The sequence below is a fragment of the Denticeps clupeoides genome, chromosome 20, assembly GCF_900700375.1.
Source record: "Denticeps clupeoides chromosome 20, fDenClu1.1, whole genome shotgun sequence".
NCBI lineage: Eukaryota > Metazoa > Chordata > Actinopteri > Clupeiformes > Denticipitidae > Denticeps > Denticeps clupeoides.
The window spans coordinates 9,354,544-9,367,745 of NC_041726.1; the positions used below are offsets into that span (position 1 = coordinate 9,354,544).

Genomic DNA, 13,202 nt, shown 5'->3' on the forward strand with positions numbered 1-13,202 from the left:
TAGATACAGGGACAGTCCCCCGGGAGCAACTTAGGGTTAAGTGTCTTGCTCAATGGTAGTAAGTGGGGTTTGAACCTGGGTCTTCTGGTTCACAGGCGAGTGTGTTACCCACTAGACTACTACCACCCAGGTTTCACCTGCGAATCGCGATGCTGCATCGGCTATACTCAACATGAGAGGAGGGTTAGAAAATGTGGGTTCTTGTAGGTCGTCAAAATATTTCTCATAACAAACTATAAAGTAATGAAGCATTAATTTGGTTTATTTGTGGCATATATTAACCAGGGATCATAAGATAATTAACAGTGGAGCAGTTATGTCATTGTGTAATAATTAAACAGATATAATATAGGTGTATATATATATATATAGGTATATATCTGAATTATTGGTATATATATGGCCCTGTTTTATTATGAATCATGTGATTTTCTCCACATACATATATGAAATATTTGTGTATATAAACAGTGTTTACTATGTAATGTAATGTAATAATGTTGTATTAATGACACAGGAACATTTTTATATGGGAAGGTGTTTTATAATGAAATGTTCAACAATTCAACAGAGAAGTGGCATCATGTGAGCTATTTGGGTTCAGTAAATACATGAATCCTACATGATCCATCAGTCGGGTGTAGTAACCCTGCAATTGTGGTTCATCGAATGGAAACATGGAAATGGAGGCAGATGGTCCTCGGTTGAGAAGACAAACATTGTCTGATCTGCTGTCAGACCTCCTCCGCTGGAGTGGAATCAGTCAACAGAAATCAGCTGACAGGTTAGGAGTGGAAGTCCCTGCTGGGTCCACCATGGCCTGATGAAAACACCCTGCATACATATACACACACACACACACACACACACACTTAGATCATTTTCCAATATCAACAGAGCAATCGAGGCAGCTGCACCCCAGATCTCAGCATCTCATGCAGCTCAATTCCTACAAAACGCCTCCAAAATCCTGCCACATCATGCTTTTCCATAGTAGTCATTGTATAAAAAAATACAATGGCTAATTTAGAACAAATGTCTAATATGAATCCAAAACTTAAATACTTATGAAATGTCAGTCAACACGTTTCTGTTAAATTTCAAGTAAGCTGCTGGTTAAAATTCAATGCATAATGTGCATAATGCATATTCTAAAGCAAATTTTTAAAAAGGCCCAACTCTTGATGAGGCAGCAACATCAGCATTAATCATCAAGGCAGCTACTGAATATAATAGAATACAACAGAATAGAATAGAATAGAATAGAATAGAATAGAAAAAAAATCACAAAAAATGTAGAGAAAATCAAGTAAAAATGTTACAGACTTCCAACCTTTCCTCCTATAGTCTCCAGGACCTGCTTCTTCTGGGTCCTAAAACTTGGCCATCAGCTCCCATTTCATTTAATAGATATGTAGATTACGTAGCAGCACCCGAGGGTGATGCAGATAAAACTATTCTTTATAGACAGTGGTTAAAGGTTACCACAATAGGTCACACACAATGTTCTAGGCCTGAAATAGAGAACTGCTGCCTGACCTGTACACATCCTACGCACATTTTCAGTTGGGTTTATGTAATGTGGCGATAATCCCGCTTTCGGATGGTCTGCAGTTGCCAGAATGTGGCTTGGCAGTGGACGGGCCGGTAAGATGATCTGCAGGAGGGGCAGAGGTGGCATGGGGGCTGGTGAGTTGCCAGATGTTGTCTACATGGCTTCTCTTTCATAACACATCATCTCCGTTTAATCCCAGACCACGGTGCCGCGTCCCTCCCACATTCCGGCCTTCGCGAGACAGAGGGGCAAAATGAGCAAGCGGCAGTGTGGGATTTGGAGTTATGTTACAAACACGAGGCTTTCGGAGCTCATCATTAGCACTGAGTAAAAGCCACCGGATGTGCACAAGGTTTAAAAGAGCGTGGTTTATCTGTCTCCTCGAAACATGAAAATGGCACAGACATAACTGGTTACCGCACTTAGTCCAAAGTTCAATGCCAAATATGTTGCTCATTTTCATTTATGACTGGATAAAAAAAACATGCCGCAAGATTCCAACATTCATGTAAAAAAAAAAAAAAATGCCTAAATGTTTTGTGCACCTTTGGACGGTTTGCTAATTACCTGCTGCTAGCTGACGCTAGCTAGCTCGGGCAACCTGACAGAGACACCCAGTCCCCCCCCCTACAGAGCAACTCACAGAGTGTCTCGGTATTTCGAGTGGACACTCTATGTTCTCGCCTGGCCTAGTTTGTGGTATGTAGGGTTACGTAGCCGCGTGTGACACAGAAACCCGAACCACGGCGAGGGTTTGCGCTGGCGTGGCGCCCGCCGCCTTCCAAAAGCCGGCCAGGACGTCCCAGGTGTAGAGGTCAGGGTTTCTTTTTCTTCTCGCTGAGCGCTGAGCAGCGCCGAAACCTCGCAAAGCCCTGCTCTTTTCAGGGCGTAACAGAAAACCGCGGCCTTCAATGCGCCTTTGTGCCCGCAGATCAGATGGGAGACAGGAGTCTGTGGGAGCGTCCCGGTTTTGAAAAAAAGTGAAAGTGATTCGTTGTCACAAGTGACACACAGTACAACACCCAGTGCACACAGTGAAACGTGTCCTCGCCATTTAACCATCATCTGAGGGAGCAGCGGGCGGCCATGACAGGGGCGCGGGGAGCAGTGTGTGGGGACAGTGTTTTGCTGGGTGGCGCCTCGGTGCCACCTTGGCGGTTCGGGATTCAAGCCGCCAACCTTCTGGCCACCACTGCAGCTACTGGCTCCCACAGCTCCCAACAGGCGTCACCAAGTGCAGATATGGCAATTCCTCCAGTCTCGATCGGAAACACAAGACGTGCAGAATTATCTAGTATGACATTGCAGCATTTTTTTTAAATGAATGGTTAGAACTCAAATTCCCTGTTTAATAAACTGGAGCAGGATAATTAATCCGGGGACAGCCATTTTACCAGCATGCTGTCAAGTTTTTTGACCAAATTTTGGGACCAGAACCCAGTCCTTTAACACTCGACATTCTCTCCTGATGTTAACAACAGCCAAACCTCTCTTCACCTCCACCAGGTTCTTTGCGTGGTGAATACAACACCAGGAGAACTCCAGCATCACGTCAGTCATTCAAAGCGATAGCCTCTGACTCCAGCTTTGATCCAAATATACATTTGCCTTTACATTTATGCCATTTGGCAGACGTCCTTATCCAGAGCAACTTACAACGTGCTTTCATGTTACCATCAATGAGGTAATCAGTTCTGGTTCACTAGGACTCAAACCATGAAAACAAATCATTTTATTCACTCGGTTGTAGTCTTTCCTGACGTAAGTCAGGTGGTTAGTCTAAGTATTCTCTGAAGAGTAAAGTGTTAAGCTGCCGTTTGAAGATCCTCAACAACCGTGCTGTTCTGACCTCGAGGGGAAGTTCATTCCACCACCGACGAGTCTCCTCCTCGTACCTTCAGTGGTGGAGGGACCAGGCGAGCGGTACTGGAGGGCACTGCGAGGTGTAATAAGGGCTCTGAGGTAGGATGGTGCAACTCCATGTTTAAGTTTTTGAATCTGATGCGGGCAGCTACTGGGATCCAGTGGAGGGATTGTAGTGGTGGGGCGGTGTGGGAGAATTTGGGAAGGTGCTGCTGAATTCAGTATTATTTGTAAAGGGCGAATGGCATTTAGAGGAAGACCTGCAAGAAGGGAGTTACATTATCCAGTCGTGAGAATACTAGGGGCTGAACAAGTATCTGGGAGGCCGGTGTAGATAAATAAGCATGGATCCTTCTGATATTGTAGGAATCTGTATGAGAGGAAAAGATGTAAGTCGAGAGGGAGAGTTGGTGGTCTACAGTTACATCAAGGTTGTGTGCAATTTTACTGGGAACAGTGATTTCCTCTAATAAAGAGACTCTGGAAAGTCGAGATCATAAACTTAGTATGTTCTGCGTAAATATATATATATAAATAAATAAATATTGTGTAAGACGATTCTTCCGTGCAAGAAGCAATATTCCTCAGTCACCATTTAGACTTCAAGCCACCATTGTGCAATGACTCTTTAGGGAGAGATTAGGGACCTACTGACCTTCGGCTTGATTTGTGGACACTCCACATGAACGTTAATGATGAATCTTCCTCTCATTGTTGTCTGTGAAGGTGCCTCCACACTCAGATACAACCTAAACATGAACATGCAGGTAGGAATGTGTGCATATTGACCTGCAGTTTCATCATTACTGAGTGACTGAGTGACTGATTTCCATACTGATTTCTTAGGAACATTCTGTTTTTTCACAACGTCATCACTGGGATTGACACCCAGCCATGGTTGCAGCCCATGAAGGCAGTTGGACAAAGGTCTAGATGATCCAGTGGGAGCCTATGACCTGTCTTTTATCCACAAACGGCATTAATAAACAGATGAATAAATAAGCAGGGAAGCCCCACACAGGGAATTTGTGCTTGGGTACAACCCGTCAACCAACAATGATCTGGCTGGATATTCTATATCCGGCGGACAATCAATACAGAGCCCTTGGAGCATCATGGCACGAAAAAAATTTTAATGTTCCGCTTTAACAGTGCAGCTTGTGGCCCCAGGGACGTCCTGTCAGAGCAAAGAGGCAGAGCCGCATTCTGCGCTTCCAATGAAGGACGCTGGTGACGTGGTGGTTAGGTAACGTCCACCAGGCTCGGCCTCATAGCGCTCCAGTTGAGGCATGGCCCCCGAAAAGAGGCTTTAGACTCTTGCATAACAAAACTCTGATTAAACATTAACATCTGCATGTCGATGGGCTTCGTCTTCACTTATTCATAGAGGTGCGTTAAATATTGCAGAGTGTGCCTGATTGCGTATTCCGCTTCAGCCTCGTCCCGCGTTTATGCAATCTGAGAAAGTGACGTCAGCAGCTTCAGGGGATTAGGCGTGAATTAAGACCAAGTGGTCGGGGTAAATTAGAGAGGGGCCGTTAATCATGAGGCCGCGTTATTACTGCCAGGTTGCAGGGGCTTTAACGCCACCAACTGACCCATGGGGGCCGGACCCACGTAACTGCCATCGGCTCGGCAAAATCAGGTCACTGTCGCTACACACTTAGGAGCAAGCATCTCAGCTGCATTCATCTTTACTTCTATGAAGAATGGTGACAAAAACGTCACCTCTAACCCCAGCACATTAAATAAAATGCCGTTATGAGTCATTTTTACACTCAAAACTATTTACTAATTTGCATTTACCAGACGTCCTTATCCAGAGCGACTTACAATCAGTAGTTACAGTCCCCCCCTGGAGACACTTAAGGGTTAAGTGTCTTGTTCAGGGACACAATGGTAGTAAGTGGTGTTGACACATTTTAAACAAAACTTGCTGACCATGCAATAATAAATGTGCATGAAATAATAATATTCAAAATTTAAAAATGCAGAAAGAAAAAAAACAGACCTAGACTGAAACTAAATATGAAACAGATGGAAGATTACCTCTTCCATCCACGACCTGAAAACAGATTTGATTCTTTTTTCTGATGAAAATCGGACCATGTAGTTTCTGATCATGTTTTGTCATCATCATCATCTTCTTCATCACCATGTACCATGCACCATGTTTCACGCTTCAGTTCCCCCAAATGGAGAAGATTATATAAACCCTCCTACAGAAAGCCAGGTTTAGTCCCTCAGGTTGTATGGGGGGGTGACACATAGAGGCAATAATCACTGCGGCTAAAGGAGCTTTTAGCCTTTGTTTATATCCGCATGCGGGATGAACAGATAATCCGACTAATTGCAACCCTTTTTTTTTAAAAGACCTTTTTTTCTGAGAAACTGAATACAGCGGAGAGGATATTTCACTGTAGCGCTGGTAATCCCTCCGGCCCAACTCATGTCCACCAGAGAACACCAAGTTACACAACCCTCGCAGAGTGACTGATCAGACCGAGACAACTTGCCGTTCACCAAGTATACCATGTTCCACAGGTCATCACTAACTGCATTATTATTAGGGCTGTTGAAATTAATCTCATAAAACGTTTTACAAGCATCACTTGAGCGGGTGGTACAGAATTTTCTGTTCTATTTTATATATTTTTTGTCAGAGATAATCTATAGTCAGACCTTAGCTAAAGTGACAGGTCTTGGACTTCATTATTTAGTTTTGAGTAAGATCAGCAGTATATGTTGTTCAAAATAAGCTGAACTCTATAAACATTATTTATGCATCAAATCTGTGATTTCAGTACAATTTATTTTCTGTTTCAAGAATTATGCAGCAGTTTTGATAAAGAAATTGGAAGTAAATTCACTTTGCTTTATTACAAATGCTTTGCCTTGAAAATATGTGAGGGGGGGAGAAAGATGCATCAAGATGCATCAATAATTGTTTTACAATCTGAACGGCATATGCGTTTTTGCTGCGCTTGGTAGCTACATTCGGTAGGCATTTCACTGGTGTTTGCTCATCACTGTTAAACGCTCGGAATTTTGGCAGAAATTGATGTCAAGTAAATGTCACCTGCAATATTTATTTGATGCCATCGGAACACGCAGCCGACCGAACAGGGGTGCTGAGCAGCCACACAGACACTGCAAAAAATGTGGTTCAGTACACACTCACCTGACGCCATGAACCCCAGAAAAACATCCTGGTTCAATCATCCATGTGAACAAGGCCTTAACTCTGATCTCACTGATGTATTTCAGAACATAATGTGAAGTCATGCAGAAAAATTGATGGGATGAATTGATAATCAACACATTGATAATTGTAATCGAATCATGAGATCAGGGAAGGTTCATATCTCTCAATGAAGATCTGATAGTTGACATTGAAACTTGCTCCTCACTACACCTAACAAACACTCTCACAAAATTAAAATCTCACAAAACCTTGTAACACCTCTTTTGCTACACTTCACTATTTCCCAATATACAATATATTTCTTGTATATTCATATATTGTGAATTGTACACAGTAATATATGTTGATATATTGTATGTATAATAATATATTTTATATGTAAGAAATACATAAATATATGAAATGGGGTAATAGCCGTTTTCATATATTGATGTCACGTTGGGCTGGACATGGCGAGAAAGGAGAAAGCATACGCACAACATCACAGGACAGGGGTTTAATACAGAATGCATGAGACAAGGGAACATCACGCATGACCTGACGGTGAACAGACACGAAGAGGATAGCTTTATACAATTATATGATTATGCACAGGTGAACACAATCAGGGAACAAGACTAACATGAAACTCCGGTCTGAACTCCGGACCCAGAGTCACCCCTGCCGGACTGGATCATGACAATTGAATAAATAGATTGTAATACTATTTAATATATTATTATATATACTGAAAAATGTCCTACATTAAATGAGATTATATATTGAAAAAGCATTGCAAATATATGGGGAATTGTGTAATGTATGCAATAAATTACAACAATATTCCAATTTATTGCTTTATAAATTGTAATAGTAATAGAATATAGCAATATACATTTGTTTCGTAAGGGACAACAACCTAAAAAAAACCTTACTAGAGTTTATAAAAACTCACCACAGCTCAGTTCCACATTTAAAGGTTTGGACACATTTATGGGTAATTATTGAACAAAACTGAAGGTGCAGGACTCTGAAATAACACACGTGAGGTTATGTAATAAAAATAAAGTTGAATATTCAGGCTATGCATCTCTTCTCAGGCTACCTCTTCTCACCTCTCTCCACTGGCTCCCGGTAGCTGCTCGCATTGAGTTCAAATACCTGATGCTTGCCTATAGGGTTATAAATGGAAGTGCACCTTCTTACATCAACTCACTACTAGCCATCTACACTCCTGCATACCCTCTCAGATCTGCAAATGAAATGAGACTGAAAATTCCCTTTTCACTGAATTTTGGCAGAAATTGATGTCAAGTAATCCCAATCGACTCTATTCTCCTTTGTTGTCCCTGGCTGGTAGAACAACTTGCCCTGCTTCCTTCGACTAGCCAAGACTACCGCCACCTTTAAGAAGCAGTTGAAAACCCACTTGTTTAAAAAGTATTTCAGACAAGTCTAACACTAACACATGCACATGCACACACACTGCACAAAATAAAATGAAAAAAATAGCACTTAACAATTCCCTAGAGAATTGCTGGTGTCTTCCTCTTGTAAGTCGCTTTGGAAAAAAGTGTCAGCTAAGTAAAGTAAACTATTCATGTCTCTCCAAATCAGGGAATTTTTGCAGCATTTCATACTCCCGCTTTCTCTCCACCACCTTAAGTTGGACAACGGGGATGGTTTGCAACAGTCTTAAAGGTTTCTACTGAACGCTTTCTTATCATTCACTCATGTTAATGAGCATTTCATCAAGCAGCTTTTGAAGGTAAAAAGAGGAAAAAAATAGATTCCTCAAACATACAACTAAATATGATTCTTCTATTGGATTCTTTAAAATGGCTCCATAACCGCAACTGGGTAGGGGCACCTCGACAATTGACTGGTAGTGTAGATAAGCTTTGTTTATCATTTGTCATGAGGAAAAGCCTCATAAATGTATAATTTGTTTAATCACCAGTACCTAGCAGAACCCATTTCAAGCATTTTTAAGCATGTGACATTCAGTGCAAGAGCAGAGGCAAAATAAATCAGATCTCCTTGAGATGTTTCCTTAGTGAAGGTCACAGAGCCCACCCATTATCAGTTACGAGCGTTTCTGTGTGGGGCCAACAAAGGGCCCGTCTGTTGGAATTCTGCTGCGCATTCGGCGTGTGCACAGAGTGTGTATTGGTGTGTGAGGGCGTGCATGCCATACCTTCTCCATCCCCGGCCGTGGTCACGTGGGGGTCCCTGGCCGAAGCCCGGTGTAGAGACACAATAGTTGTGATTGTGTCCGTGGAGCGAGAGAAAGCGGGGCGGGGGAATGCCCGGAAAAAAACACTGATACCGCTGGCAGAAGCTCTGGTGACAGTGGCCAGTTTTCCCCTGGTGAATAATGTAGCGTTATGCTACCCTGCCAATGCCAGGCTTCATATAATGTTTCATATAAACTGTGCAAGTCGGCTGAAAATCATAAAAAAAGTACCTTTTGCATAAGTTTGCACCCTTAAACTGAAGCTTTTTTGAAGCACCCTTTAATTACAGTGGTCAGGCTTCTTGGATCTGCCATCAATTAAAGGGACCCTAAATAAAGTTCAGCTGTTCTAGCAGGACTTTCCTGACATTTACTCAGTTGATGCTACAGAAAAAAAATGTGGTCCGTTGAGAGTTAACAAAGCATCGAAGGGCAGAAAACCATTTCCACAGCATCAGATGTACCATGCCAACACTGAAGACATTTTCAACTCAAAAGCTTTCTACACTTATGCAACCAATTTATTGCACTTCTCTTAACTGTCACTTTAAGAGAAGTGACAGTTAGGGGACAGTGCTTTGCTCAGTGGCACCTCAGTGGCACCTTGGAGGTTTCGGGGATTCGAACCGGTAACCTTCCGATTACGGGTCCGCTTCTTTGCCCGCTAGGCCACCACTGCCCAGAGCAGTTGCTTTCTAAAAAAAATCCTGTCATGGTCTGATGAGTCAGGTTATCCTTTCCATTGTGTTGCCTAAAGCCTGACTCATCACCCTGACTGTTCCTCTTCCAAAAATGGCCTTCAGATTCTCCAGGTTTGCACCTTAAAGGATTTTAAAGACCCTCTTCTGATAACTTGGTGCCAGATACCTACAGACAGATTAGTGTTAGGCTTCGTGGGGTTGCAGCCAGTCTGAACCAGATTCAGAGTGACAGTCTCATGCCGCTTTGGAACATTTTGACCGGACTAGGTCAGTCCTGGTGAGTTACCCAGCACACCTGTTTGTGTCAGAGCCCCCTTTTGCCCTCCAAGGGCTCTTACATAATCATTCGAACAGCCAGGATCTGCTCTTCCTCCTCCTGCTCCTGATCACCTGACTCGCATAGCTCATTCATCAACTAATCCAGGACACATATCATGTCCATCCAGCGCCAGACCTAACCAGGACAAAGGGTGGTATCACCAATGTGCATCAACATTCTGTCCACGAAATCCATTTAGTCATCAGCTGAACGTCAGTTTGTCTACAGAATGTAATTTGAGCAATGACATAAAATAATTTTGTCCATGAAATGCATTTTGTCATTGGCAACCAACATTCTGTGGACAAACTGACTTTCTGCCTTTGACAAAATGCATTTTTGCATTTTGTCAGAATGTTGGTTGCCAATGACAAAATGCATGTCATGGACAAAATTATTTCATGTCATTGCTAAAATATGTTCAGCTGATGACTAAATGGGTTTCTGGACAAAATGTTGTTTTCTGTCTTTGACAAAATGACGTTCTGTTGTTGTTGACATGCAGTACATATGCAGAACCATATGGCAGATGCCTATGTCAGTTTATTTGATTTGATGTAAGTTGATTCTGTCATTAAAACATTCATTTGGCGCAGAATGTATTTAGTGCGCTTGGCGGCCCATAGTTTCAAAGCGACTGGAGATACGATGCTGTATGATGACATCGTTGATGAAATTTACACAGGGCAGACCCTCAATCTCCTTCCTGGAACAAACAGCCAGAACTCTGTGGCTTCGAAACCCAAGAAAAAAAGCTCCTTCGCCCCTGCTGATATCTCTGCTTCTGCCACACCATCACGATTTAATTAGCTTCTTACGTAAGGATAAAATAAATGCGGCTCTCCGGTCTGATTAGCTCTGGCGTCGTTACTCAATGGCTGCTCATTACTGGCCGACGATATCTCCAGTTATCGCTTCTGGTGTCTTTTACAACCAGTGTCCTCCGTACCTCCATCACAAGGTGCTTAAAAATGAAACGACTCGGCATCTTGCAGCTACTGGCACATCGGAACAAGAAGTGCCCACAAGGTTAAACCAAGTGGGATGAATCATATTCCTCTGTGCTCCAGTCCTTTTGGTTTAAATTGTGAATTGAATGAATAAAGGACAAATTTCACCTAATCCCCACTTCCCCGCCAGGATGATCCATGTCACATAATAAAACGTTACAGATGGAGGTTCTGTCATCTCCATTCAAAAGGCTGCCCTTCTATCACCTTTGTAGCCTTCACTCCAGGAGAAAAAGTTGACTTTAATGTTCACTAATTGCCGTAGGATGTGACCTGACAGTATGAACCCAAATAGGTTACATAAGAAGAAGCTTGAAGAGAAGCAGGTTCCTTCCCAGATCCCTGTGTTCCGAGAGCACGGTTCAGATTAATTAGACATCTTATGGAAGCACAGATGTGTAAAAGTACGCAACGTTCCCCAACCGCCAGCACGTCAGATAATGGTTCCCGGGAGAATCCAAGGAACCTCAGGGACAGCTTTCCCGAACAAGCAGGTTGCTGTGGCTGTTAGCCACAGCACTAGACAAGGTTTCTGTCTACTTTCAAATTCATTCGAAACTGAACCCCACAAAAGTTCCAAAGGGCATTTGGTTGGAACCAGAGGTGCATACTCTTTTTTTTTGGTTTGCAAGCTACTTTTAAAATGGGTGGTAGTAGCCTAGTGGGTAACACACTCACCTATGAACCAGAAGAGCCAGGTTAAAATCCCACTTACTACCATTGTGTCCCTGAGCAAGACACTTAACCCTAAGTTGCTCCAGGGGGGACTGTCCCTGTAACTACTGATTGTAAGTCACTCTGGATAAGGCTGTCTGATAAATGCTGTAAGTGTAAATGTTAAAATGACCAAGTCAAACGTGATCTACTATCAATAAAAGTGTGTGTGTGTGTATATATATATATATTAAATAATGTTTTAGTATTGATAGTATTTTTTATAATTTTTATTGATAGTATATATATACACACTGACTGTATTTTCTTCTTACTTGGTCCTTGAATTCTGTGGCTGGCGGTTCACTCCCTTTTGCAATGTGCAGTCTCCTGTGCACGGCAGATTATTTTTAAAGGCGGGACTGCGCAATCGATTCATGTTGCCTTTTTGATTGACCAGTAGTTGCGATCAATGTGTTCGACACCCATGATTTAAATAGTAAGATTAGATTAGCTGTTATAAACGTGTTAGCATGCATGCTACCTATTCCCCATGCAACGTTTGCCTATAACTGCAACATTGTTTCAAACCAGAAAACTAGCTGGGGCTAATTTAGGCTCCAGCTGCCTTGACCCGCTGACCTGCAGACATCTGTGTCCAGAGCACGCTCGGAAATGTGACCATGTCCTGGAGAATTCTGGCCTCGGACCCAACGCAGGCACGTGTCAAAATGTGATCCCCGTCCACCCAGCAGCTAGCGTGAGGCCAGGCTGGGTTGTGTAACACTTCCGTGGCATGTTTGCGTGGCATTACACGATCTGCTTTAGCATGCCGACCCCCTGACATCCTCTGCCTGGCATCAGCGCCCCGCCCCCATCTTCCTATTGGTGGGGCGATGTACAGTAGCAGGATTATTTCTGATGCATGCCACCCAGATTATCTCTGCACTTCCCACGGATCCGAGCCAATAAAGTACCTCAGCCACTCGAACCCGCACCGTATCCTGTCTTTTTGTTCCTTCGCCGCTTCTGAACTTATTGGAATTTGCGGAACTGCTGACGCAGTGGCCGTTTCTGAATGTTGGGCTATTTATAAAGGCATATTTTCCACAGTGCTCCGCATTGACCAGACACCCTAACTGTGCGAGAGGACCCAGGGGAACCGTGTGTCCCTTTCCCGCTCTCTTTTTGGGGTTTAAAGAGTAATTCCATATCACGCGTGCCACAACATGTTTAAAAACTATACATTCAAGAGTTAAATATATGTACACCAAACAAACCAATGAAGCAATGAAATTGTCACCGTACTGCTTAACGATTAAAAGTAGATATAAACAGATTCTGTATGTGTAGTATAATATAGAGAATAATAACAACAACACAACAACATTTATTTCTTATATAGCCCAAAATCACATACAGTATGTCTCAATGGGCTTTGACAGGCCCTACAGTTGACACCCCCCACACTTGACCCTTCTGCACACAAGGAAAAACTCCACACATAAAAACTCTAGGAGAGAGAAAAAAAAAGAAAGGAAGAAACCTTGGGAAGGAGTGATACAGAGAGGGACCCCCTTCCAGGGTAGAGTGAGCCTGCAAACGGTGTCAGTGCAGGGTTGGATATGATATAATAATAAGTCCTACGGTTGTAGGGTTGGAGAAGTCCAGGATGTATTA

The 13,202-nt window shown here is 42.8% G+C and overlaps 1 long non-coding RNA gene across 1 annotated transcript; it reads right to left on the reverse strand.

The window, feature by feature from the left end:
• Positions 1–537: 537 nt before the first annotated feature.
• Positions 538–12,308, reverse strand: LOC114770543 (uncharacterized). Its single transcript, XR_003743359.1, has 3 exons — positions 12,165–12,308; positions 4,074–4,167; positions 538–834 (listed from the first exon to the last, which is right to left on the reverse strand). It is a non-coding gene; the product is annotated as an uncharacterized LOC114770543 (long non-coding RNA).
• Positions 12,309–13,202: the final 894 nt, after the last annotated feature.